This window comes from Phascolarctos cinereus, unplaced genomic scaffold, assembly GCF_003287225.1.
Source record: "Phascolarctos cinereus isolate Bilbo 61053 unplaced genomic scaffold, phaCin_HiC Scaffold_3;HRSCAF=262, whole genome shotgun sequence".
NCBI lineage: Eukaryota > Metazoa > Chordata > Mammalia > Diprotodontia > Phascolarctidae > Phascolarctos > Phascolarctos cinereus.
Window position 1 is genome coordinate 49,395,065 of NW_027555736.1, and position 24,877 is coordinate 49,419,941.

The window sequence follows — 24,877 nt, forward strand, 5'->3', positions numbered from 1 at the left end:
ACCATTCTATGGACCCTGGGAAGGAGTCCTGGGTCTTGTCCCAGACGTGCTGAAATTGCCTGCTATTCCTGTACTGATCTCTAGATGGCACCAAGTTCTCTAAAATTGCTCTTTGAGGTGCTGAAAGATGGGTGGTTTCTAAGCATGGGCAGAAGGACTTGGCATCAATTTGGACTTCCCTTAGAAGGACAGGAGAACATGATCAAAGAGGTATCAAAATAATTCATTGACTTCTAGATTGCCCCAGGACTCTCTCTAGCTGTATGAATTTGGATAAATCCCTTTCCCTCCCTGGTCCTTAGTTTCCTCATCTCTAAAATGAGGACATGAGGAGATGATCTAGATTTTTAAGATTGATTCTAAGCCTGATGATCTATGATTCTAGATTTCTCTCTAAGGTTTTGTGAGACAAAATGTCTTCTTACTTAACATTTGTCCAAATTGTTAATACCCTGGATTGGAATTTAAGGGGCTAGAGTTCTGCCCTTGATGCTTTATTTTATCTCAGGAGCCCTTAACTAACTTTCATAGGTGCTACAAGCAGGGAATGCCTGAACTGTGCCGCCCACACTCTCCCCTGGCTCTTCTCTCTATTGCTCTAGAGGTAAATGTGAGCAGTTCTAGAAGTGAGCTGCTAGAAGAATATGGTTTTCCACCTCTCCCCAACACACACCCTCTCGCTGGACCTGCCCCTTCTCCCTTCCTTTCCTACAGCTCAGTCTTCCCAGACTCACTCCGTCTCTCCATGAATGAATGAATGATCACTCGTAAATTCCTTACCATGTGTCCAGCACTGTTCTAAGTGCTGGGGTTACAAATATGCTCTCACAGTGTTTACATCCTAATGGTGGGAGACCACACCTATAGGGAGCGTGACTTGGGAGAAGCGGTTGGTCTGGGAGGTCACCAGAATGTTGAGTAGAGCCAAAGCAGGGTGGATTGACATGTCTTTTCTAGAAGTGATGGTAATATGAATTTGAATAGAACTTTTTGAGCAAAGGAGGTAGAAGTGGGAGGGCATGACAGGAAGATGTTTATGAAGAATGACTTCTTGCTGATTATAACAGTTCCCCAGAATTTCCTTATATTCCCAGGGCCAGTTTCTCCAGATCATCCCTCTTTCCCAATTCCCCTATCTCCCCAGAACCCCTTCATATTCCCAGGGTTCTGGATCTGCAGAGAATTCCTTGTTTTCTTCTCCAGGATAATGTTTTTTTTTTTTTTGCGAGAGGTCCTAAAGAAGGGGACTCAATTCAATTGAGATTTCTTTTTCTTACACAGCTCAGGAAAACCCTAAAGAGGGGACGTTTGCTTTTCCTTCTTCCCAGCATCATCTATCAGTGTGCTCTTGATTCTGGATGTGCTTCTGCCAGGATGCAGGGAGCAAGCCCCTGACCAAAGCACAGGATGGTGGAGAGAGCAATTGGTGGCGCAGGAGTGCCCTCAGATGTCATCGTTGATCTGCTGCTCCCTTACTTTGTGACCTTGGCCCACTTTGTCCTGCCCTGGAAGATGAAGGATTTGGACAAGATGGTCCCTGAGGTCCCCTCCACTTCTAACATTCCAGGTCTGTGAGTCTATGAGCTTCGTTTGTTTACATTACCCTGTGTGAGATTGATGTGTCCCTTTCCTCCAGAGAGATTAGCAATGAAAAAGAAGAGGCAGGGCTGTGCTATGGAACAAGCATGGGAGCCAGAGGTGCTAGGTTAAAATTCCTCCTCTGATGCATACTAGCCATGTGACCTTGGGCAAGTCACTTAGGCTTTCTAGGCCTCAGTTTCCTCATTTGTAAAATGAAGCGGTCAGACTTGATGGCTTTTGAGGCCCCTTTCAGATCCATAAGTATGATCTTTTTTCAAAAAAAAAATCTGTTATTCTAAAAGGTTACTCTGGCGGGGGTAGAATATTAAACTTAAAGGAATGAATGAATAGAAATAGTCAGATTTCAACCAGGAATAGAGTGAATCATTTTTTTGGAGGGGAGATTCTGAGCAGGCAATTGCCTGTTTTGCCTACAGACAAGATCTGCCCTGCCCTTCTCCCCCTAATGCTCCCCATTGCTGTCAGTCATAATGACAATGGCCCCAGTGAACCCAGACACTCAGCTCTTACATTACACTTGCCATTCCCAGATAGTGCTGGTATCCTTGGAGGATGGAGATGACCAACTGATCCTTTGAGTCTCTGCTCAGCTTTGCTCTTACTGGGAAAGCATCAACAAATGGGTAGGAAGTAGGGGTGTAACTAGGGTGGGAATGTGAGGGTGGCTGCCCCCAGGGCAATCACAAAGGGATACATTGGGGAGTGGGCATTGGGTAAACACTTTTCCCTTCTGGACACTGCATTTGCCTCTGCTCCTTGCTTTGGTATGACCTTCTCTTCCCCCCTCAATCCCTCTCCCAATCAAACTTCAGAGGTGGCAGAGACCTGTCATATCATTGGATTTAGAGCCAGAAGGGGTTTAGAGATCATTTTGTTTAACCCCTTAATTTTATCAGTGAGGAAGCTGAGGCCCAGAGTCAATAAACGTGTTATTAAACACTTCCATGGGACAGGCACTTTGCTAAGCACTGGAAGAGAGAGGTGAAATTACATGTTCAAGGTCGTGTAGGGAGGATTTGAACCCAGGTGTCTATCTCAAATTTAGTTCTTTCCATTACACTATAGAGCAGCCCTCCCATTTTTTGAATGAAAACATATTTATTAAACAGTATGTGCCAGGCACTATACTAAGAACAAAAGCAAAGTTAATGCTTGCCCTCAAGGAGGTTACATTCAAATGGGAAAAATAATACATGTGGGGGAGGAATAGCCATGAAGGCAGCTTTATTTTATAGAGGAGAAAACTGAGGCTGGCAAGAGCCACTATTTTCACACAGAGAATTAATGGTTTAACTGGGTTTAGAACCCAGGTCTCCTGACTCCCAAGTTCATTATTCTTTCTAGTCTCCCCCATTGAGTCCCTGCTCTGATCCTATGAGAACCTCTCTTCTCAATCAGCCCAATATTGGCCATACCATTATGTGGATCATGGCTCCTCCCCATCCCTAAAGACATTTCTGACTCTCAAGGCCCCTGGGAATCTAGCTGATGATACTATGGGTTTTGAGGTCTCTAGACAGATCCAGGCACAGCACAGAGTTTGGAATTGCTGCTTGCTAAGCAGATGAAGGAGCATCTAATGAGATGGAAAATGACTTTTCCTTGTGAGAGAAGACATGCCAGTCAGAAACCCTTCTCTTGTCCTCCTCCTATCCCCCAGCTCAGCCTAGCCAGAGAATATAGGGAAGAGAGGGAGGGGAGGGAGGGGTGGGAGAAAGAGAGAGAGAGAGAAAGAGAGAGAGAGAAAGAGAGAGAGAGAGAGAGAGAGAGAGAGAGAGAGAGAGAGAGAGAGAGAGAAAGAGAGAGAGAGAGAGAGAGAGAGAGAGAGAGAGAGAGAGAGAGAGAGAGAGAGAGAGAGAGAGAGATACCAAAGAGAAGGCCCTTGAAGGCCTCTACCCAATTTGGTGGCATCACTTGGAAGGTCATGAAAACAATAAACAGCTCATGGGTCTGGTGAATAACAGAAATCAGACCGTGGGTTGAATGCAAAACCCTGCTGTAGGCAAAGCAAGACATGTCCTCTGAAATGAGTCAGAGAACCATGCTTCAAATCCCAGCTCTGCTACTTGCCACCTGTGTGAACTTTTTGTTGTTCAACTGTTGTCAATTGTGTCTGATACTCTGTGACCCCATTTCTTGGCAGAGATACTGGAGCAAATTTCCATTTCCTTCTCCAGCTCATTTTACAGATCTGGAAACTGATGCAAACAGGGTTAAGTGACTTGCCCAGGGTCACACAGCTAGTAAGTGTCTGAGGCCAGATTTGAACTCAGAATGATGAGTCTTCCTGACTCCAGGCTTGGTGCTATATCTTATACACTCATGCACTTAAGCAAGTCATTTTAACTTGGACCTCAGTTTTCCCGTCTGGAAAATGAAGATGTCAAACTAGATAATCTCTAAGGTCTATGATCTTTCTAGCTTGATGGGGCTTGGGAATAATACTTTTTTGGGGACAGGCAGTAATGAGTGTGTTTGCTGAGATAGGGAGGCTGGGTTGGGCTAGAGTGGATCAGGGTTGGAAATGGTGGGCAAAGTTTATGCAAAGTTGGGCTAATGCTTTCTGAAGACCCTTTGCTCGATTCCTTTAAGATAATTGAATTGGCTGACCTTTCATCCATAGTCAAGGAAAGTGGAACTCCCAAGACACTGGCTAGTGAACTGAAGAATGAGTTTGCCTGATAGGATATGGGAAGGAGAGGAGGAAGGGAAAGATGGAGAAGCTGTTGCAGGAAGTGGGAGCTCTGGTGGAGAGGGTGTCCCTTTCAATGAGAAGATGTGTATCGCTGCTCCTTGTCAAAGACAGACTCCTGGGCTAGAGGAACTGGGAAGAACCTATGCAAAGGCATGGAAGTGGGAAATATTCTTATGGTTTCTGGCTTCAGGGAGCCAAGAGACTAAATGTGGGAGGTAGTGGGAAGCAGTGAAAAGAGCTCTGGGTTGGTAATCTGGAGGCTTGAGTCTGAGGCTCACTTCAGCCACCAACTGGCTGTGTGACCTTGAGCAAGTAACTTTAAATCTTAGGGGGACATTGTCCTTCTCCTCTACAAAATGGAGGCAGGGTAGATTTGATGGTCATTAAGGACCTTTCCATCTCTAAACGCAATGATGGTGATAGGAGGGGAAACAGTAGAGCAATAATGGACAAATGTGGCCATTTTCTCTCCTGAGGGCACAAAGTGAGGCTCTGGCCCAACCCCCTCAGATGAGGCTGCCTTCTAGATGGGTCCAGCGGGCTTTTGGAGCTAGGCTGCTGAACAAGCCACCCCTCACACTCAGGGTATCTGTCTTACATGTCTCAACTCAGGCAGCTGCCCCCTTCCATGCAAGGTTAATCAGTCACTGAGTATTAAGGGCCTACTGTGTGCCAGCCAATGTGGTTTCATTGATTTAGCAAGCTCTCTGTGACAAGACACCCTCTACCAGTGTAAGCCAGTACCTGCTCTGGAATTTGAAGCCTTAGAGAATTTCTAGGGCCACTAAGGAGGGTAAATGACTTGTCTAGCTAGTCTTGGTCTTCCTCATTCAGAGGCTGGTTCTTGATGCCATGCTGTTGTCCAAATGAATGTACCAGGCACTGGCTCCTATGTAATTACTGGATTTGGAGTCAGGGGAACCTGGGTTCAAATTCTGATTTTGTCATTTATTCCCTGTGTGAGGCCAAGTAAACCATTTCACATCTGGAGCCTCAGCTTCCTCCTTTGGAAGCTGAGGGGGGTTGGGCTAGATCACTCCTAAGGTCACTTCCAGAATAAAATCTAGGATTCAAAAGAAGTACGTTGAAATGAGCAGAACTGTAAGGCCCCAGGTCTGCCTCCCTTCACCTTGCTAGGCAAGATGAGATGAAACTGCTCTTCCCCTCCCACAGCCTGTCCTCTCGCCCATCCATCTTGTCAGGCAGTGCTAAAACCATGGGTTTGCAAGAAAATTGCTGCTTTCCCATCAGTATGAGAAGGAGGACCCAGCCTGCCCCTTTCCCCCTCCCCCCCATACACTTGGGGGGAGGGAGGAGAAGATTCACGAGGCAGGTAAGTTAGTTTAAAGGAACTTGTGGCCCTTCTATCACCTTGATGGGTAGAATGGATTTTGTTTCTGAGAATATCTGTGAGACTTTAATTAAATCAGCACTTCAGTCTCTGCCAGGGCTCCCCACTGCTTATCAGCTTCTTAAGGTAGTGATTCATTACTCAGGATTATTGTTTTTCAACCCTGAAATAATCTTTAAAGGCCCTCTATCAGGGAGATTAAAGCCATAAGTCATAAACATGGGAACCTCAGCACATGGGCAGTGATGGTGGGGCCCTTCTCCAAATAGGTAGGGGGCTTGTCATCTGCTCTAATCCCAGTAGGAGGAGATGGCCTGTTTTCTTCATTTGATCTTCTGTCACTGGAAACCAGCCCTCCCTTCCCAACTTAGTATTTTTTAAAAAATTGCCTTCCGTTGCCTGTTTGGGATTGTAATGGATAAACTGACATGGGGTTTGTTGCTCTGGCTTTGGGGACATGTAGACTGAATTACATGTAAGTATATATTCTCTTCTTTCTCGTGCCTCCTCCACAGAAGAACATAAATTGCTTGAGGACAGGAAACGTTTCTGTTTTGTCTTGGTATCTTCAGCACCTAGGACAGTGCCTGGCACACAGGAAGCACTTAATAGTTTTTGATTCATTTGAATTGAAATGGGCCCAATAGACAAAGAATCATTCATCTTCTAATCAAGAACTTCCAGTGAGAGGGAGCTCACTACCTTTTAACATGGCCCATTTCACTTTGGGGCAGCTTTAATTGTTAGGAAGAGTTTTGGAAGTGAAATCCAGTTCTCTGAAACTGACCTGGGGCTCTCTGGAGCTAAGCTGAACAAGCCTCATCCCTTTCCCTGAGGCAGCCCTTCAAATATTTGAATACAGTTGATATGTCCCACACCTCTCCCCTCAATCTTCTCTTCCAAATTGACCAACTAGCATTTGCTAAGTGCCTACTATGTGCTAGGCTGTGTCCCAGGTGCTGCGAAAGCAAAGACAAAAATGAGATAGTCTCTGTCTTCTTGTAGGTAACATTCTACCCTGGAAATATATGATGTCCACAGATAAATTCCTTCCTTTTCCTGTTTGGGATTGTAATGGATAAACTGACATGGGGCTTGTTGCTCTGGGTAGGGGGACATGGAGACTGAGTTACATTTGCTCAGTGCAAAATAAAGACAGAGTGGCCCCTTCAGAGGAGAGGGCTGTTAACAACTGGGGAAAATAAGAAAGGCCTTTTAAAGAAGATGGCATGAACTGAACCTTGAAAAGGAGCTAGGCATTTCTTTTTCTTTTTTTAATTTTTAAAGATTTTTATTTAAAGTTTTGAGTTCCAAATTCTATCCTCCCTTCCCTCCCCCCTCCCTTACATGGTAAGCAATCAGATATAGGTTATATATGTGCAATTATGTAAAACATTTCTATATTAGTCATTTTGTACAAGAAGACTCAAATGAAAGAAAAAAAGAAAGAAAGCAAGCTTCAGTCTGTATTTAGCTAATATCAATTCTTTCTCTGGAGGTGAATAGTATGCTTCATCATTAGTCCTTTGGAATCATCTTGGATCATTGTATTGCTGAGAATAGCTAAGTCATTCACAATTCTTCATCAAACAACACTGGTGTTACTGTGTACAACATTCTCCTGGTTCTGTTCACTTCATTATGCATCTGTTCATGTAAGTCTTTCCAGGCTTTTCTGAAATCATCCTGCTTGTCATTTCTTATAGCACAATAACATTCCATTACAATCATATACCACAGCTTGTTCAGCCATTACCTAATTCATGGGCATCCATTTGATTTCCAATTCTTAGCCATCACAAAAAGGAGCTAGGCATTTTCAAGAGGTGATGATGAGGGCAGAGAGCATTCCAGGCATGAGGGAATATCATGGGATGAGGCACGTAAGTGAGAGATGGAATGTGATGTGTGGGGGAAAGGAAATAGACCAGTTTGTCTGGAGGGTAGAGGACAAACATTCCCAATTTCTTCCCCTGATTCTTTTAGGCATGATGTTGTGGCTCTCCTCCAGACATATTCTAGCTTGGTAATGTCCCTCCAAAATGTGACAGTTCTGAATGAGATCACAGAGCTTGATAACCCAAGACAAGGTTCCTAATAGCCCTAACAGAAGTTCTTTGATTATATGAGGGATCCACCATACCCTAACTGAATCTATTCCACTGGGTCCTCACATAAGTAACACTAGTAGACCTAATGCTCACATGATTCAGCACAAAACTGAAACCTATTAAACTTGGAAAAGGAAGAGGTTGGACTAGATGACTTCTAAGATTCATTTCAGTTTTTAAATTATGATCTTTCTAGTTTGGGGGGGGGTTTGGGAGACCAAGTCTGGTATGAAGCAGTAATGAGTGTATTTTCTGAGGTGAGGAGGCTGGGTTGGGCTAGAGTGAACCAGGATTGTGGATGATGGGCAAAGTTTATGCAAACGAGACAGAGCTAATGCTTTCTGAAGACCCTTTGCCAGATTCCTTTAAGGTCTTTGAACTGACTGTCCTTTCATCAGTGGTCAAGGACAGTGCAAATCCTGAGAGACTAGCCAGTGAACAGAGGGAAGAATTTGAATGATAGGATATGGGAAAAAGAGGAGGAAGGGGCCTATTGATTTAGGTCTTCCAAATACTCTTGCACCACATATAAAATAGTTCACATATTAATTTGCCATTTCTCAAATACACTAGAAATATTTTCATGGATAGCTTTGAAATTTCTTTTTCTTTAACACAAAATCAGATTTGGGTAGGCTGAATAATGCCTGATCTGGGGACCAACTGAACACTGCCTAGAGGACAGTTTCCTTTTTTGAGGGAAGTCTAGGATATTTGGGGCAACATCAATAACTTCAATAGCTTTTGTTTAAGGACTAGCCCAGCTAAGCTCAGAGAGGCTCATCAGCAGATTAACCAGAGGATGATGAGTCTTTTAGCCACAGCACTTCTTGAAGACCCTCCACTAAAGGGATCCATTTGGGGGGGGGATGACCCCCATGAATGGGAGGGCAGGTCCTTGAAGTGCTAATGCATGTGAAGAGACAGAAGCTCAGTGATTAGGGATTTTAGAGTCAGAAATACCAAGTAGGGAGGCCATGTGCATGGCTTAATACTATGAAACTTGGCCTTGGTTGGAGGAAGGTGGTTGTGTTTATCACCCAGCAATTTGTCATTTAGGAAGGTGGTTCTGCTATATGGATTTATGAATTGTGTGTTAGTGTTATGACCATATAGGAACTGCCCTGTTGGGTCAGTGATTTGCCTGGGAAAGATGGCTGACAAAGACTCCAACTCTTTATTAACTAGGAAGGCCAAAGGCATGCTCGGTACTAGACAAGTTGGGCCAACCTAGTGATAAGATAGAGGGATTTAACTCTTTTATATTTTCCACAAGTTTGAGAAGTACATCATGGAGACATTGCAAAAATCCCTGCAAGGTCACTATGGTAGGTGATTTGCCCAGTGTCATACAGGCAGTATGTGTCAGAGGACTTGAATCTAGCTCTCCCTGCCTCTAAGACTCATTCATCTTTACCACACTGCCTCTCATAGTACACACACACACACACACACACACAGAATATAAGAGAATTTGGGCAGGTTAAGATTCCCATAGTCACTAAGCTGTGGTTGGGGAAGAGGGTGAGGGTGCTTTTCTCCACTTATTTCTGGGGTGGCCATCCCACCATATTTCTGGACCTCTTTGGGAAAATTTAATTGTCTCTAAAATTTTAGAATCAAACTTTAAATTTTAGGAAGGGGGCTTAGAGTTGATGTATGCCTACTTCCCCCTTTTCCACTATAACATGCTGCCTCTTTGGCACCACCACTAACACTGAGGTCCTAAAGGGCTTCACAATCATTAGAGGAACTCTGCCATTTGGGAGAAAAGCATGGTCACTTATCCCCTGAACTAATAAGAACAGAATGATGATCAGAGGAACTCTACAAGCCATGCACCGTTTCCATAGTCACAGAATCTCAGGGTTAGACGTGATCTCAGACTCCATCCAGTCTAACACTGATCTGTTTGAGAATTTCCTCGGCATCATCCCCAAGCCTCTGCTTGAAGACCATCAGTGACAGGGAGGCAGCCTATTCCAATGTTGAACAGCTCTAACCATTAGGAAGCTTTTACTTCAAGCTTAAATAAGCATCTCCTTGGCTTTTAGTTATTGTTCCTAGCCCTAGCCTCTGAATCCAAGAAGGAAAGAAACAAACATTCATGAATCACTATGTGCCAGGCACTGTGCCAAGTGCTTGACAAATGTCATCTCATCTGAACCTCACAACAACCATGAGAGGTAGGGGCTATTATTCCTCCCATTTTATAGAAGAGGAAACTGAGGCAAACAAAGGTTAAGTGACTTGCCCAGGGTCACCCAGTTAATAAGTGTCTGAGCTGGGATTTGAACTCAGGTCTTTCTGACTCCAAGCCTAGTGCTCCATCCGAAGCACCATCCAGCTGCCTCACATTTCATGATGTTGACTCACATTAGGTCTGTGGTTCACTAAAGCCTTCATGGTTTTTTTTCCCACAAGAACCCTATCTTCATCTTGTGAAGGTGATTATTTTTTTCTCACAATGGGGATAATTTCACATTCATCTCTATTAAATTTCATCTCATTGGATTTAGTTTTTCCTTTTAGCTCGTCAAGATTTTTTTTGCATCCTGAATCCAACATGTTTACTATCCTTCCTGATTTTACAACATCTGCAAATGTAATAAACATGCAATCTATCCCTTCATCTAAGTCGTTGATAAAAAAAAAGTCAGCCTCCAAGCTTATATCAAACTATTAATGACTCTTCTTTGGATGAATGAATGAAAAAGTATTTATTAAGTACTTACTAAGAGCCAGATACTGTGTTAAGCTCTGAGGATAGAAATGAAAAAAGAAAAAGCAATGCAGTTTCTGCCCTTAAGGAGCTTACATTTTACCAGGGTTTTTGTCTGGGAAGTCAGAGGGAGACCAGCTCTGGTCTTTGGATCAGTTCCTAATACACCTAATCTTAGCGTGATTAGACCAAATTGCTCAGTCACAGACACAAGAAGAGATTTTGTCAGATGCTTAGCTGAAATTTAAGGATTCTCTGTGTCTCATCTAGTTAACCTGGTCCCCAGAAAGAACTGAAAAAGAACTGAGGTTATTCTGAAATTACCTGTTCAGAATAAAGCCAAATTCTCCATGACCACTGCTTCCGTTTCTAAATGCTCATAAACCATTTCTTTAATAATATCTCTAGAATTTTGTCAGGAATCAATGTCCAGTTCGTTTTTGTAAAGTTTATACATTACCTTCTTTTCCTTTTTGAAGATTGATTCCTTTACCTTTCTCCAGCCCTGCAACACCTTCCTGAGCCCCTTCCTGCCTTTCTAGTCTTCTTACACACTTTAGCCCTCTCTACATACTCTACTACCCAGTGACACTGGCCTTTTGGCTGGTCCTTGAACACAACAGGACGTGTCCCAACTCTGCCTGTTCCTTGGCTCCCCCCTATGCCTGGAATGTTCCTCCTCCTCACTTCTGCTTCCTGGGCTTCCCTGGCTCCTTCTAGGACTCAGCTGCAAACCTGCCTCCCATGGTAGGTGTTTCCTGCTCCCTCTGCTACCGGTGTCTTCTGGGCTTGCCTTCCATTTACACTGTATGTATCATGTACACACCACTGCTCTCAGCCCTACATTGCGTCCTTTCATTTGACTGTAAGACTTTTGAAAGGCAAGCTCCGTGGTTTCACTTTTCTTTGTCTTCCCAGCACTTACACACTGACATTAACTAAGTGCGTAAGAGATGTTTGTTGATTGACTGATGGATACTTTCAAAGATGTTGTTTTACTAATCGCACCCGAAGGTTCTTTCAGTATCCTAGCAAGGTGTGTAGAGTGTTTTGTTGCCCCCAAGAGGTGATTCTGCCGGGTCTGCTGACCTGATCTCGTTGAAGGTAGCTAGATACCCTCTTATTTTTTCCTGACAACTCCTCGTTAATGATTTTGTGTTTCATCCCTCCCAATCCAAAAATGATTTTCCATGGCCAAGAAAACAGAAGCAATGGAAGAGGTTTCTTTTTCAGGAGTTATGCCTTCTCTTCATTATGCATTACCATCCCCTGAACCACCTTAGCAGAGGTCTTATCCATTGTCTGATCTGTTGTTTGCCTCCAACAAAGCTAAACAACTTCGTTGTTGACTTGAACATTTATTGCTAGCCTCAGCTTGCGTTGAGCATTAGTGCCCCCAACATTGTCCTTACAAGACTGCACCATGCTTCTGTATTGAACCTGTTCCCAGCCCCCCTGCTATCTCTCCTACACGTCTTCTTTAAATCCAAGCTGGCTGATAAATTCCCCGTGTCATGCCATTGCTCTCTTTAGACAGCTCCTTCCTTTTCTTTTTCACTGGAATTGTTTCTATTTGTGTCTTCAGAATCTCATTCTCGACAGCTCCCCATCCTTCCTGGGCTCACTTTCCTTGTAGGCTACAGGATCCTGGCCTTTTTCCCACCACAAGCCTGTTATGCCCTGTGATTGTCTTTTCCTTCCCCTGAGGATATGGCATCATAGATTTAGAGCTGAAAGGATAATCAAATGCAATCCTCTCATTGTACAGAAGGGAAAACTGAGGAACAGAGAGTTGTGATTCATCTACGTTCAAGTATCTGAGGCAAGATTTGAACACAGATCTTCCTGGCTCCAAATCTACTGCCCTATCCACCATACCCTGTTACCTCTCATCTTCTCCACTGGGGAAAAGATAACTTCTCCAGTCATGGTCAAGGACTAGAATAACACTTACCAGTCTCCTTGGCTTGATAGAAATACTAGTATGGATGAAAGAAAGTTCCTTTTGTTTCCCAAGGAGCCCCAAACACATAGAATATAGGTGATTGAGTTCCTAGGACTGTTGGGGAGTGGATGAAGGTGGATTGCTCTGCACTTGTGTTTGTAATTAGAAGATAATGCTACATTTTTTTTTTGCCAAAGGGATTCCCCTTTCAGGTAGGTGACACAGTGGGTAGAGTGCTGGACCTGAAGTTAGGAAGACCTGAGTCCAAATCCATCCTCAGACACTTCTTAGGGGTGTGTGTGTGTGTGTGTGTGTGTGTGTGTGTGTGTGTGTGTGTGTGTATGTGTATGTGAGACCTTGCTTAAGTCACTTGACCTCTGTCTACCTTAGTTCTCTCTAAAATGAGGATAACAATAGCACTTACCTTCTGGTTGTTGTGAGGATAATATGAAGTAAGATTTGCAAAATATTGCACATACTACCTGGCATGTAGTAGACCCTTAGTAAATATTTTCTTCCTTCCTCAGAGTCCTGGAAGAGTGAAAGTTAGAAGAACAAGATTGAGAAATAAGGACTGGGTAGAGAGAGACGAAAGTATTGGTTGGGGAGAGAAAACTGCTCTCACAGAATCATGGATTTTTAGATCTGTAAGGGACCTGATAAATTACCAAATTCATCCTTTTTATTTTATTCAGAGGTAGAAACTGAGGCCCAGAGAAGGTAAGTGACATATTCAACATCATAAAGAAAATTGATAGCAAGGCCTGAACTGACACCAAGGTCTTCTTATCCTCTGTCCAACACTCTTTCTCTTATATCCTAGTGTATCTGTGAGACCATGGGCAAGGCATTAGAGCCTCAGTTTCCTTATTTTTAAAGTAATCATCCCTGTAGCCCTTGGTGCCCCAGAGATTTTGTGAGGCTTAAATGAAGCTATGTAAAGTATTTTATGAATCTTTAAGCACTTTAGGAAGGACAGTTATTACAATTCCATCATCATCATCATCATCACCATCAGTGCTTATTTCCACTGTGATTTATGGTAGATAAAGCCTTTTCCTCACAACCACCCCTGGCAGTAGATAAAACAGAGACACATTTTTAGAGAGACAGGAATGAGTCAGAGCAGTGACCTGCCTAGGGTTGCTGAGCTAGTCAATGGATAATTTGGGTCTGGACTTGAGTCTTCTGACTCCCAATTTGGGGCTCTCCCCACCATTCCCCACTATCCTTCCACTTCACTATCTGTTTCTGCTTAATATGGCTGGTTCTCAGTGTCCTCATCTGGAAAATGAGGATGAGCACATTTGACCAGGCCACCTTCCAGTGGGGGTGCTATGGGGGACAGAATGAGATTATAGCTATGAAAGAGCATTGGGAAAGTCAAAGGCACTATTTCAACATGAGAGATTATTATTATTACAAGTAAAAATAATAATTTGAGATGATTATTCTCTTTCCTCCCTACCCTCAACTGGTTCCCTGATGTACTAACTCTACAAGTGATAAAAAGAAAAGGAAAAGGAAACCCTGAAAAACACTTCTGGCCCCAAATTATTCGTTCCTTCCCTATTAAATTTCTGCTTGCCTTCTACCTCCTGTTGAGGCATTAAATCTGCCTTTTGCTGCCACCATCCTCCCCTTTCCTGTTTCTCTGTCTAAAGTTCTGAGGTCTTTGTTTGCTTTTTCTTATTTATAGGTACCATGGCCCCCTCTATGAGCCAAGAAGGCATTTTGGACCTGGCCAGTATGGGAGATTCAGTCTGTGATGGCTCTCAGAGGCCTGGGGAGCTTAGCTGCCCGCAGATGAAATTCAATTCAATTCAGTTGAATTTTTAAAAAATCTATTAAATCTAGACCTGTGATTTCCCTGTGTAAGGAACATGTGGTATGGAAACTCCTTCCAGAGATGCTACAAGGTACTCTATCTTAGAGTCTTAGAGAATTTCCTGGTTCATGTAACTTGAATCAATCCTCCCTGACTACAAGGCCTGACTTATGTCTTCTGTCTTATTGCCTTATAGGAAATGAAACATTTCCTGCCCTCGAAGACCTTATATTCTGCTATGGTTAGTAGTGAGATTGGTAAAGCTGATCGTAGCATGGGGATGAGCGCAGGAGGGGCAGGATCCAGGGAACGCTTTTGAAGTTGGGAAGGTAGCACAGCTGAGGTTAAGATCCAGGCAGGAAGACAAGGGCCAGGAGAAAAAAGACCTTGAGATATAAGGCAAGGTGGCTTGTCTGAAGGCTGGAAGGGTAGTTAGTTGGGAGACCCCAAGGAACAGAAAGGACAAGAGCCAGTGAGAAGCAGATTATGAGCCCTGGATTCTGAGGGAAAATGCTGCTCCCACCAGAAGCCTCTTCTATTCTTCCTCTTGGGAAACAAACTGGCCAGCCTGGAGCCTGCAGCTCTGACCTGGCTGGACAAAGCGTGGATTTTAAATTCGGGGGCTGAAAGGAGGCAGGGTAGGTGTGTGTGGTGGGCATTGGACAATGAGTCATTTGTCCCCTGCTCCAAACAGGCTGTCTTACAAATAAGATGTCACCTTCTATCATGCCCCTCTCTTCCTCTGAGATTTAGTTGGGCCATTAGCTAGGTCTTGGACATAAAACTAATTTTATAATTTGTAAACGTAGCTGAGTGGCTTTTATAGAGGAATGTCAGGAAGTGATAAAATACCATCAATAGATTTATAAAGCAACTGAATGCTGATGTCTCTCTGTCTCTCTCTTTGTCTCTCTCTCTCTCCCCTCCTCTCTCTTTTTCCATCTCTGTCTTTCTCTTTCTATTTTTTTGGTCTCACTCTTCCTCTCTGCCTGTCTCTTTCTGTCTCTTTCTCCCCCTCCCTCTCCCTCCTCTTTTCTTCCTCCCCTTCCCCTCCTCCCCTCTTCTCTCCTTTTCTCCCCTCCCCTTCCTTTTCCTCCCCTCTCCTCCTTCTCCTCCCCCCCACCCCCTCCCACTCCCCTTTGGTTTCCCTGCATCACATGCCCCTGGAATGAGGGGCCCAGGAAGGCTTTTGTGGCAGATGTCCAGGACTTTAATTTGGCTTTTACAAGACAGGTTTACAACATGGAGAAGAATGAGAAATTGGGGCCTGCTGCAGCCCATGGGTAAGGTTGTGGCAGAGAGCTGGCATTGGTCCAAGATGCTGATGGTAACACTGGGCAGCCTGGGATGGGAGAGGCTTCTTCCTCCCCAGCTCCTGGCACTCCAGGCAGACACACCCCAAAGTCAGGGGAATCTCGAAGGCCCATTACCTAGAGTCTGCACCAAAGGCTTATAATAACAACAATGAATGTGTCTGTGCCACTTTCAGGTTCACTAAACTATTTCTTCACAGCATCCTTGTGAGGGCAGTCATGTTGTCTCCTTTTTGCAGATGAAGATATTGATGCTTAGAGGTCATCCAGCTAGTAAACATCAGACTCCAGATTCAAAGCTCAGCCAATCAGATTCCAAATCTTGAAAACTTTCTACTCTACCCTCCTGTCTCTCTGCATAGCCTTCTTTCTAACTACACCCTTCATGCCCCTTCTTTCTTCTCTTCCTCAACCAGCTGTCATACATGGAGTCATCTGTGGCTCACATTAGCCCTGCACTGGTTGCCTCAATGAGATGGAGCTTAAGTGGGAGGGTCCTATTTACCCCCCCATCTAGATATGATCCCAGGGCTATATCTCCTAGAAAGACAAAGAATATTTCCAAGTGAATGCAGACATCACCAACAAAACTCAAAGCACTTTTCTATAAGAATGAGGGCCCTTTGAGATGAATTGGACGTTGGGTTGAATTGTTCTTTTTCTGGGTGATAGGAAGGAAAGATTACAACATCTCCTTCCTCAGAGCAGGTGAGATGCCTACATAGAGAACAGTTGGTTCATCTATTTTTCCCTTTCCAATATCTTCCCTGAAACAGTCCTAGGGTAATTTGAATAACTTGGTCCAGTTGCCCCAGAGGAAGATGGGAATGAAAAGCCAAATGAGGAGAGGGTAGGAGTGGCCTTCAAAAGCTCAACAGTTACAGAGAGAAGAAGCAAATAAGACTGCTTCAACATGATCTGGCATGGAGATGAAAGCAGAGATTTCATTTGTGTAGTGAAGGAAGTGAGTATTCCAATAGCCTCCCAACTGCCCTTGGTGTGAAAATATAGGAGATGCTGTATAACAAAAGGAGGTGCCTTGGTGTAGAAGCATATTTTAAGCTATAAACACACTCACCAACAAACAGAAGCTCTAGAGTAGTTACTGCATACCTCCCCCTCCCCCACTCCTGGCCACATGAGAACTGGTCTTTAAGGGAAGGTGATGAGCACCATCTGTCAGGGAATGACAAATTTATAGAAGTCAGAAAAAGAGCTGAGCTGTAAGAGGACAGAGAGCCGGTTCTGTTAGGGAAGGGGCTAGGTGGCACTATAGTGCGCAGAGTGCCAGGCCTGGAGTCAGGAAGAACTGAGTTCAAATCTGGCCTCGGATACTTACTGGCCATGTGACCTTGGGCAAGTCACTCAACTCTGCCTCAGTTCCTCATCTGTAAAATAATCTGGAGAAGGAAATGGCAAACCACTCCAGTATCTTTGCCAAGAAAACCCAAAATGGGGGCACAAGGGGTTGGATATGACTGAATGACAGCAACATTGTTAGGACAGCTAGGTGGTACAGTGGACAGAGTACCAACACTGGAGTCAGGAAGACTCATCTTCCTGGGTTCAAATCTGGACACAGACTCTTACTAATTGTATGACCCTGGACAGGTCACTTAGCCCTGTTTGCCTCAGTTTCCTCATCTATAAAATGAGCTGGAGAATTTGCCAAGAAAACCCCAAATGAAGTCAAGAAGAATTGGACATGACTGAAAATGACTGTAGAAGAAGAAGAAGAGGAAGAAGAAGAAGAAGTAGAAGAAGAAGAGTAAGAAGAAGAAGAAGATTGTAAGAGTCTGCAGTTTTGGGGGAAAATGTTCTAGGTATGAGGCACAAAGCAGGGCGACAGAGCATTGTGTGTCAAGCACCAGGCAGACTAGAGTAGTTGGGACAATATGGGGAATTGAGAAAAGTTTATTAATAGTGGTAAAGTCATATTATGTCATTGGAGCATCAAAACCTTCTCAGTGTCCTGGCAGCTTCTTGCGTGGCCACATGGGAGACTGAGATTGTAAACAAGAGGTAGGGGCTGTGCCCAGAATGAACACTTAGCATGACCTCACAGCATCAAGGGGGTGGGCTGCAGAGGGGGCTCCTCATCATCGTGAGGTAGTAATCTCGGAGACACAGGAGGGAGATCATAGTACTTAAACTCTATTCAGGTAACTTCAGCTGAATGTGACACATTAATAACCCAATCTAAGTAGTTCCCTAGTCAAAGGAGGTTTTTTGATATACATTTTCAATTACCTCCAACTCTTATCATTGGTATTTCTGCATAATCATTTTTTGGGGGATGCCCCAGGTTTTGACTTTATCCTTATAGGAAGCGGGCTATGTAGATCTGTGATTCACTTGCAACAGAGAATTGTCCTGGCCACTGAGTGGGGAATGACTTGTCCAGGGTCATGCAGTTAGTGTGAGTCAGAGGCAGGGCTTGAACCCTGGTCTTCCTCATTTGGAAGCCAACTCTCTGTCCACAATGCTGATAGCACCTCTCCTCCCATCCCCCTTATCCTTCATAAATAAGCCCTATGAAAAAGGGCTGAACTTTAATGGTGTCGGCAGAGGAGAGACAAGTAAAGAGGGAGTAAGGCTCTGACCAGGACCTCCAGGATAGTGGGAAGGGTAGAAGCTGGGGGACTGGTCCAGGGAGTCAGGGGTTAGCTATGATAGTTCTCTGCGGCTGAGGAACTGAATAGGCTCAGAGTCTGAAGTGATCAGGGGGCTTGGCATCTCCAGCCAGTAACTACAGATCAATGAAGTGCAGCTGTGTTATAAGAAGATTCTGTTTGCCAAAGGGACCGGGATTCTCTGCTTTAGTCCCAATTCCCTGAGAAACTGAAACCCTCAAGCTGAGGGATTCAGCTGAGTACTCGTCTATGGCAATCCTTTACAAGTTCCTAGTGTTGTGACAAATGTGGGAGCCTCTCACCTGCTGTTCCAGACCCAGGCTGCCCCCGAGGTTACTGCTTGTAGGGAGGAGACACTCATTACACATAAAAACAGGTCTGATGGGTCACTCCCCTGCTCAAGAAACTCCTGGGGCTCCCTAGTACCTCACGAAAAAAATGCAAACTACTCTGTCTGACATTTAAAGATTTTCATATTCTCACTCCAGCCCCTTTCCAGGTTTACTGTCTCTCCTTCACTTACTCATATTCCACTCAAACTGCACTGCTCACTGTTTGTCTACAGTGCCCTCTGTCCTTCACTCTCCTTCATAGAATCATTATGTTCTTTAAAAGCTCAGCTTAAGCACTGCCCTGTACTTGAGGCCTAGCCAGACACCCCCCCCCATTGCTATCTCATTGATATTACTTGGTGTCTATTTCATATTTACTTCTCTGTAGACAGATGATCATCATGTCATTTTAATGACAAGAGCTAATGTTTCTATACCATTTAAGCTTCACAAAGCATGTCACATATATTATTGCATGTGATTCTCACAACAATCCAGTGAGGTGGGTATCATTACCCCATTTTGAAGATGAGGAAACTGAGGCTGAGAGAGATTGGATGATTTGCCAGAGTCATACTGCTAATAGGCACTTAGAGCTGGCTTTGAACTTGAGTTCCTCTCTCCAAGTTCAATGTTCTAACCATTGTACCACGTTTGGTTCACAGATAGCATTGGAAGGAATCTTAGAGGATGTTGAATTGAATCCCCTCATTTTACGGATGAAAAATTGGAAGCAAAAAGAGGTTAAGGACTTGCCCATGACCATACAAAGGAGGCATTTACATTCAGGTTTCCTGAGTCTTAAAACCAGCATTCTTCAGTAAATCAATGTCACCTCTTTATTTTATGCCCTTCCCACCCCTAGCTTCCACAGAATGTAAACTCTTAGAGTAACAAAGTTTTTTTTTTCCAATTTATATCACCAATACCTAGTATTCTAAGGTTAGAGAACTTGGTTGTTCAGCCATTCAGTCAAGTTCAACTCTACTGGACCTCAAGGATTTTGTCCATAGGGTCTTCTTGGCAAAGACATTGAAGTGGTTTGCCCCAAAGGAATGCTTAATAAGTGCTTGTCGAATGAATGAATGACAGTAGTTTTCTCAAGAAGACACAGTGTAATGTACTTGAGGTGACTTAGAAAGGACAAAGGTTGGAGGGAAGGGAAGGAGCAAGATATGGGCAAGGAGCCCCCATTTTGGTGTTCTTCCTTGCCTGGAGGGACAGGGAAGGACCACATTAGGCTGGAAGACCTTAGAGGAGCGAGCAATCCCTGTGAACTGGGGTGGTTAAAGAAAGCTTCACGAAGAATGTAGACTATTAACTTTGAAGAATGAATAGAAGGTAGATGGAAGGAAGGCTTTCCCACTTGAGGGGATAACACAAGTGAAGGAAAGGAGGTGGGAAAGTACAAAGTTTGGGAGACAGTGAGTGGCTGAGCAGTGGTGCCAGACTAAAATGGGTCACCTATCTGATGCCTCTAGGACAGAGCATTGAGTTCTGTTTGGGGCATAAGTGGGGCAAGATTGGGGAGGAAGGTTGGAGTTATACTTGGAATGGCATTGAATTCCCTGATTGAGGCATTTGGTCTTGATCTTATAGGCGAAGAGGAGCCATTGAGACATTTATTGAGTAGAGTGGTATGCTCTGAGTCATGCATTAGAAGATTAATTTGGTGGCAGTGCACAGGGTGGTTGTTATTAATTAAATGAGGTTTATTAAATGTACCCTTATGTATCTGCCACAACATGCTGTATGGGGAAGGGACTTAGCTGGGCAGTAAGGCACATGGGTGTGTCTGTGTATCTGTGCAACCCAATGCATACATGCATGGCTCAGCATGTTACCCATCATGGGTGCACATACACGTTACATACCTGTGTTTGCTCTGCCCCAGTTCCCTTAGGGAAATTTATGGTAAATGTGAGAAGCCAGTCAACTCCTGGAGAGGAGCTGGGAGGAAGAGGGAGGGAGGAAGGAAGGCAGCAGCACCGTCTGCTGGGCTGAATCTTGGGGACAAGGTTCAAGGCTAAAGGGCCTCAGGTTCACATAGCACAACTCTCCTGTCTCTGTCCCTCTTCCGCCAGGTCAGGTGGAAAGCCACATTTATTCCTAGCATTGACAATTCAAGAGAGGAGATAGCAAGGAGCCTTGGGCTGAACTCAGAAAACTTGGGACGGTGGCACTTCCCAGCCACATTAGCTAATCAGGGTATTATAGGATCTCAGCTTTCACAGTTGGAAAGGGCCTTAGACATCACCCATTTTATGGCTTGGTGGATAGAGTGGAAGATGTAGAGTCAGGAAGACCTGAACTTAACTCTTGACTTTGCTGTTTACTAGCTGTGTGACCCTGGACAAGTCACCTAACCTGTCTTTGCCACAGTGTTCTCATTTTTCCTAGTGCTTTGTGGTTTATAAAGTGTTTTTCTTACCGTAATGTTGTATGTCATACAGGGAAGGGACTCACTGTCCCTACTTTGCATGTGGGATGCATACCTATATGTGTATACCTGTGTCTATATGCACGCCTGGATCTGTGTGCATGCATGTGTGTGTTTCCCTGGAAACAGACTTTCCAACTGTGTAAGGTTAAGTAGTGTTAAGTATAAATAACCCCAGTTTATCAATGAGGAAGATGAGCATCATAGGGATAAGGCCACCCAGCTTAGGAAGTGACCCATGTGTCCAGAATCCATGTCCAGGGGACAGACATTTTACTGGAGCTCATCACTTCCCAATTAGAAGGGCCGGCCCCTGGATTTCTTTAGTCCAGGGAATGCCTGGATGAGAAAACTGCCTCTGCCAATACAAGGCTTTCTGTAACTTACTGTCTTGGAGAATGACATGCAGCAGAGGTGTCAAACATTGGTCCAATGCACCCACAGCACTCCTGAGTGCAGCCCAAACCAAATGGAAATGTAATCTATTTAACAAAATAAAAAATACCAGAGAACACAGATAATGTTAATATATGGTTTTCCAAGTCAATACGTGCCTGCAGGGATCCTTAGATATGGTTTAGTGGTCTCACTTTCCGCTAAGATTGACATTACTGGCCTAGATCACTGAGAAGGTAAGTGACTGGGCTGAAGTCACACAGACAAGGTGTGACAGAGTCAGGATCCTTGGAGTTCAAAGCTAGAGCTCTGTCCAATGTACCAATGCCACAGAGCACCATTGAGTAATTACTGAGTCCTCATTATATGCCGAACACCACGCTAGGTCAGCTCCTCTCTTCTCTCCCTTCCATGCCCCACATCTACAACTCTGGCTCAAAGCATATGCAGGCCCTCTGCCCTTTAAGCTGATTTCTTCGTGTGTTTTCTGTTCCATCTGTCTCTCATTGCCTCCCTCAGCCCGGCTGACAGGGCCCTTACCTGCACCCCAGCTTGTCTCAGTAACATACATTCCTGTCACTCTCTTTCAGGCTCCTTCCCTCACCCCAGATTGCTGTTGACCCCTGCTCCTTCTCCCTGACAACCAGAGACAGACACCTAGGATGGGGACTGAGGGAGGGTATGTCTCTGTGGAAGGCTCACCTCCAGCTGCTAGCATGGCCCTGGGTGCTCCATGGCTTGAAGTCTTGAAGCCAAGAGAATTTCTTTTACTTTTCACCCCCCAATTTTCTGGCTCCCCCAAACTGAGGTGAGGGCCAAAGTCACTCTCTGCCTTAGTAATCTCTGTCAGATCTATGCTTTTAAAAAATAATATTTCATCTAATGTTGAGTTGATAATCACAAGGAGATGACCCATTGAACAGCTAAGGATTTTGCTCTGGTTAAAGAACTTTGAAATCCATTTCCCATTTTCTGAGACAATTCAATAAACATTTATTAGGCACCTACTATGTGCTAAGCACTGTGCTAAGTGCTAGGGACACAAAAGAGGCAAAAGACAATCCCTGACCTCAAGGAGCTTACAATCTAGTGGGGAAGACAACATACAAACAAATATATACAAAGCAAGCTAGATGCAGGCTGAATAGGAAACAAGAGATGGGAAACATTGGAATGGATAGGGGTGGGGAAAGCTTCCCATAAGAGATAGTGGGAGTATAGCAGAAAGAGCTTTGGCCCTGGTCAGAAGAGGTGCAAGACCCTCTCCCCCTGCCGTGTGACCTTGGGCAATTCACAGTCTCAGTTTCTTCATCTGAAAAATGGGCAAAATAATGCTTTTACTACCTTCTGACCTCCCAGGGCTGGGGCAGCAATGTGAGTTATCATAATTAACATTGTTGTTGTTGAGGTTGTTGATATCTGGGTAAGTCATTCTCTCTCTGGGCCTCAGTTTCCCCATCTGTAAAATGAGGGGGCTAGACTATATGACCTCCAAGGTTCTCTTCCAGCTCTAAATCTCCAAGCCCAAAGAATGAAGGTTGGGGGTCATTTAAAGGGTGATGGAGAGGTGAATGGTGTGAGCATGCTGTAGTGTGCTACCAAGAACTGTGCAAAAGCAAGGATGGAGAGGATGTCATCTGAGACGGCAAGAATCAGGACTGAGTGGATAGAGCCTGTGTTCAAATCCTGCCTCAGGATGACTAGAATTACTTACCAGCCATGTGAACCCTTCTCCGTACCTCAGTTTCCTCATCTGTAAAAATGAGAAGGTAGGACCCAATATCCTCCAAGGTTCTCTTCCAGCTCTAAATCTCCAAGCCCAAGCTTACCTTCTCCAAAGAATGAAGGTAGAAGGTCATTTAAAGGGTGATGGAGAGGTGTATGGTGTGAGCAAGCCATAGTGTGTTACCAAGAACTGTGAAAAAGCAAGGATAGAGAGCATGTCATCTGAGATGGTGAGAATCAGGACCTAGTGGATAGAGCCTGTGTTCAAATCCTGCCTCAGGATGACTAGAATTACTTACCAGCCATGCGACCCCTTCTCCATACCTCAGTTTCCTCATCTGTAAAAATGAGGAGATAGGACTCAATATCCTCCAAGGTTGCTTCAAGCACCAGGTTCAACACTATGGTCCTAGTGTGATCATGGATGATGGGAAAAGAGGATGTACCAGCCATATGGCAAGAGGGCAAAAACAGCCCGTGTGACTCAGGGGCACCCACAGAGTCTCAGGAGGCCTAGAAGAATATCCCCAGCCCATTCCTAACGTCCTTCCCCTTCCTATGTAGGATGTAGAGGTGTATAAGAACAAGAGTCCTGCAGCATGAAAGCTTGATGGGGTCCTGAATGTCTGATGAGGTTACAGAGCCTGTCAAAGTATCATCCACTACACCACCGTGTAGCATTCGCTAAGCACCTACTCCATGGCCAGTCCTACGCTTACCACTGAAGAGGACACAGAGAAGGGTCAGATGTCAGGATGGTGTGGAGGGAAGGGCAGGGAATGGTAAGTAAGGCAGGAGACCTGAGCTCTAGCCCCAGGACTGCCTGCCATCCACTAGCCCTGCCACTGGTGGGCAAATGACTCCCCTGAGCTGGGCCTCAGTTTACTCATTAGTAAACAAAGGAGTTGGGCTAGGTAATCTCTAGTCCCCCTGCCTCAGGCTCTGACATCTTGTAATTCTAAGGAATTTACCCTCTAATTGGAGCAGCAGGGGGCTCATGCATATGTATGTGTGTATGTATGTATGTGTATACATACACATGCATGCACTCAAGCACACAGGTACCCTGAAGAGGTAACCAAGAGACCCTTAATGCAAGCTACTCAGACATTTACTAACTGTGTGACCCTGGGCAAGTCACTTAACCCTGTTTGCCTCAGTTTCCTCATCTGTAAAAAGAGCTAGAGAAGGAAATGGCAAACCACTCCAGTATCTCTTCCAAATTTGTGACCCAAATGGGGTCACAAAGGGTTGGACATGACTGAGAACAACTGAACAACCACACAGATAGAAGAATCAGTCAACAAGCATTTATTAAGCACCTGTTACATCCCAGGCACTGTAGTAGGTGCTGGGGATAAAAAGACAAATAAAATCCAAAGTAGTCCCTGTCCCCAAGGAACCTACAGGGTTGCATGATATAATTAGAGAAAAGGATAACATGTATTTAGACAGTATCCATGTTCCCTAGTATCTGTTTGGTAATGATTATACGTGTGATCATGGGAAACATATTTCCATATTAGCCACATTGTAAAAAAAAGCACAGAGCAAAAAAAAAAAAGCACAAAAATAAAGAAAGTAAAAAAAAAGTATTCTTCGACCTGCACTCAGCCTCTTTGTGTTCCAAAAGTTTGTTTCTAGGTTGGAAAAGCAGGGGCAAAGGGCTGTGGGTAGAAAGCAAATAGAGCTTGGTGGAGCCCCAGGGGGTCACTGGGTAACTGTGCTCATCTGTGAGTCTCTGGCCTCCTTTCTCCTTGTCTCCTGCCCCTCCCAGAGTGACT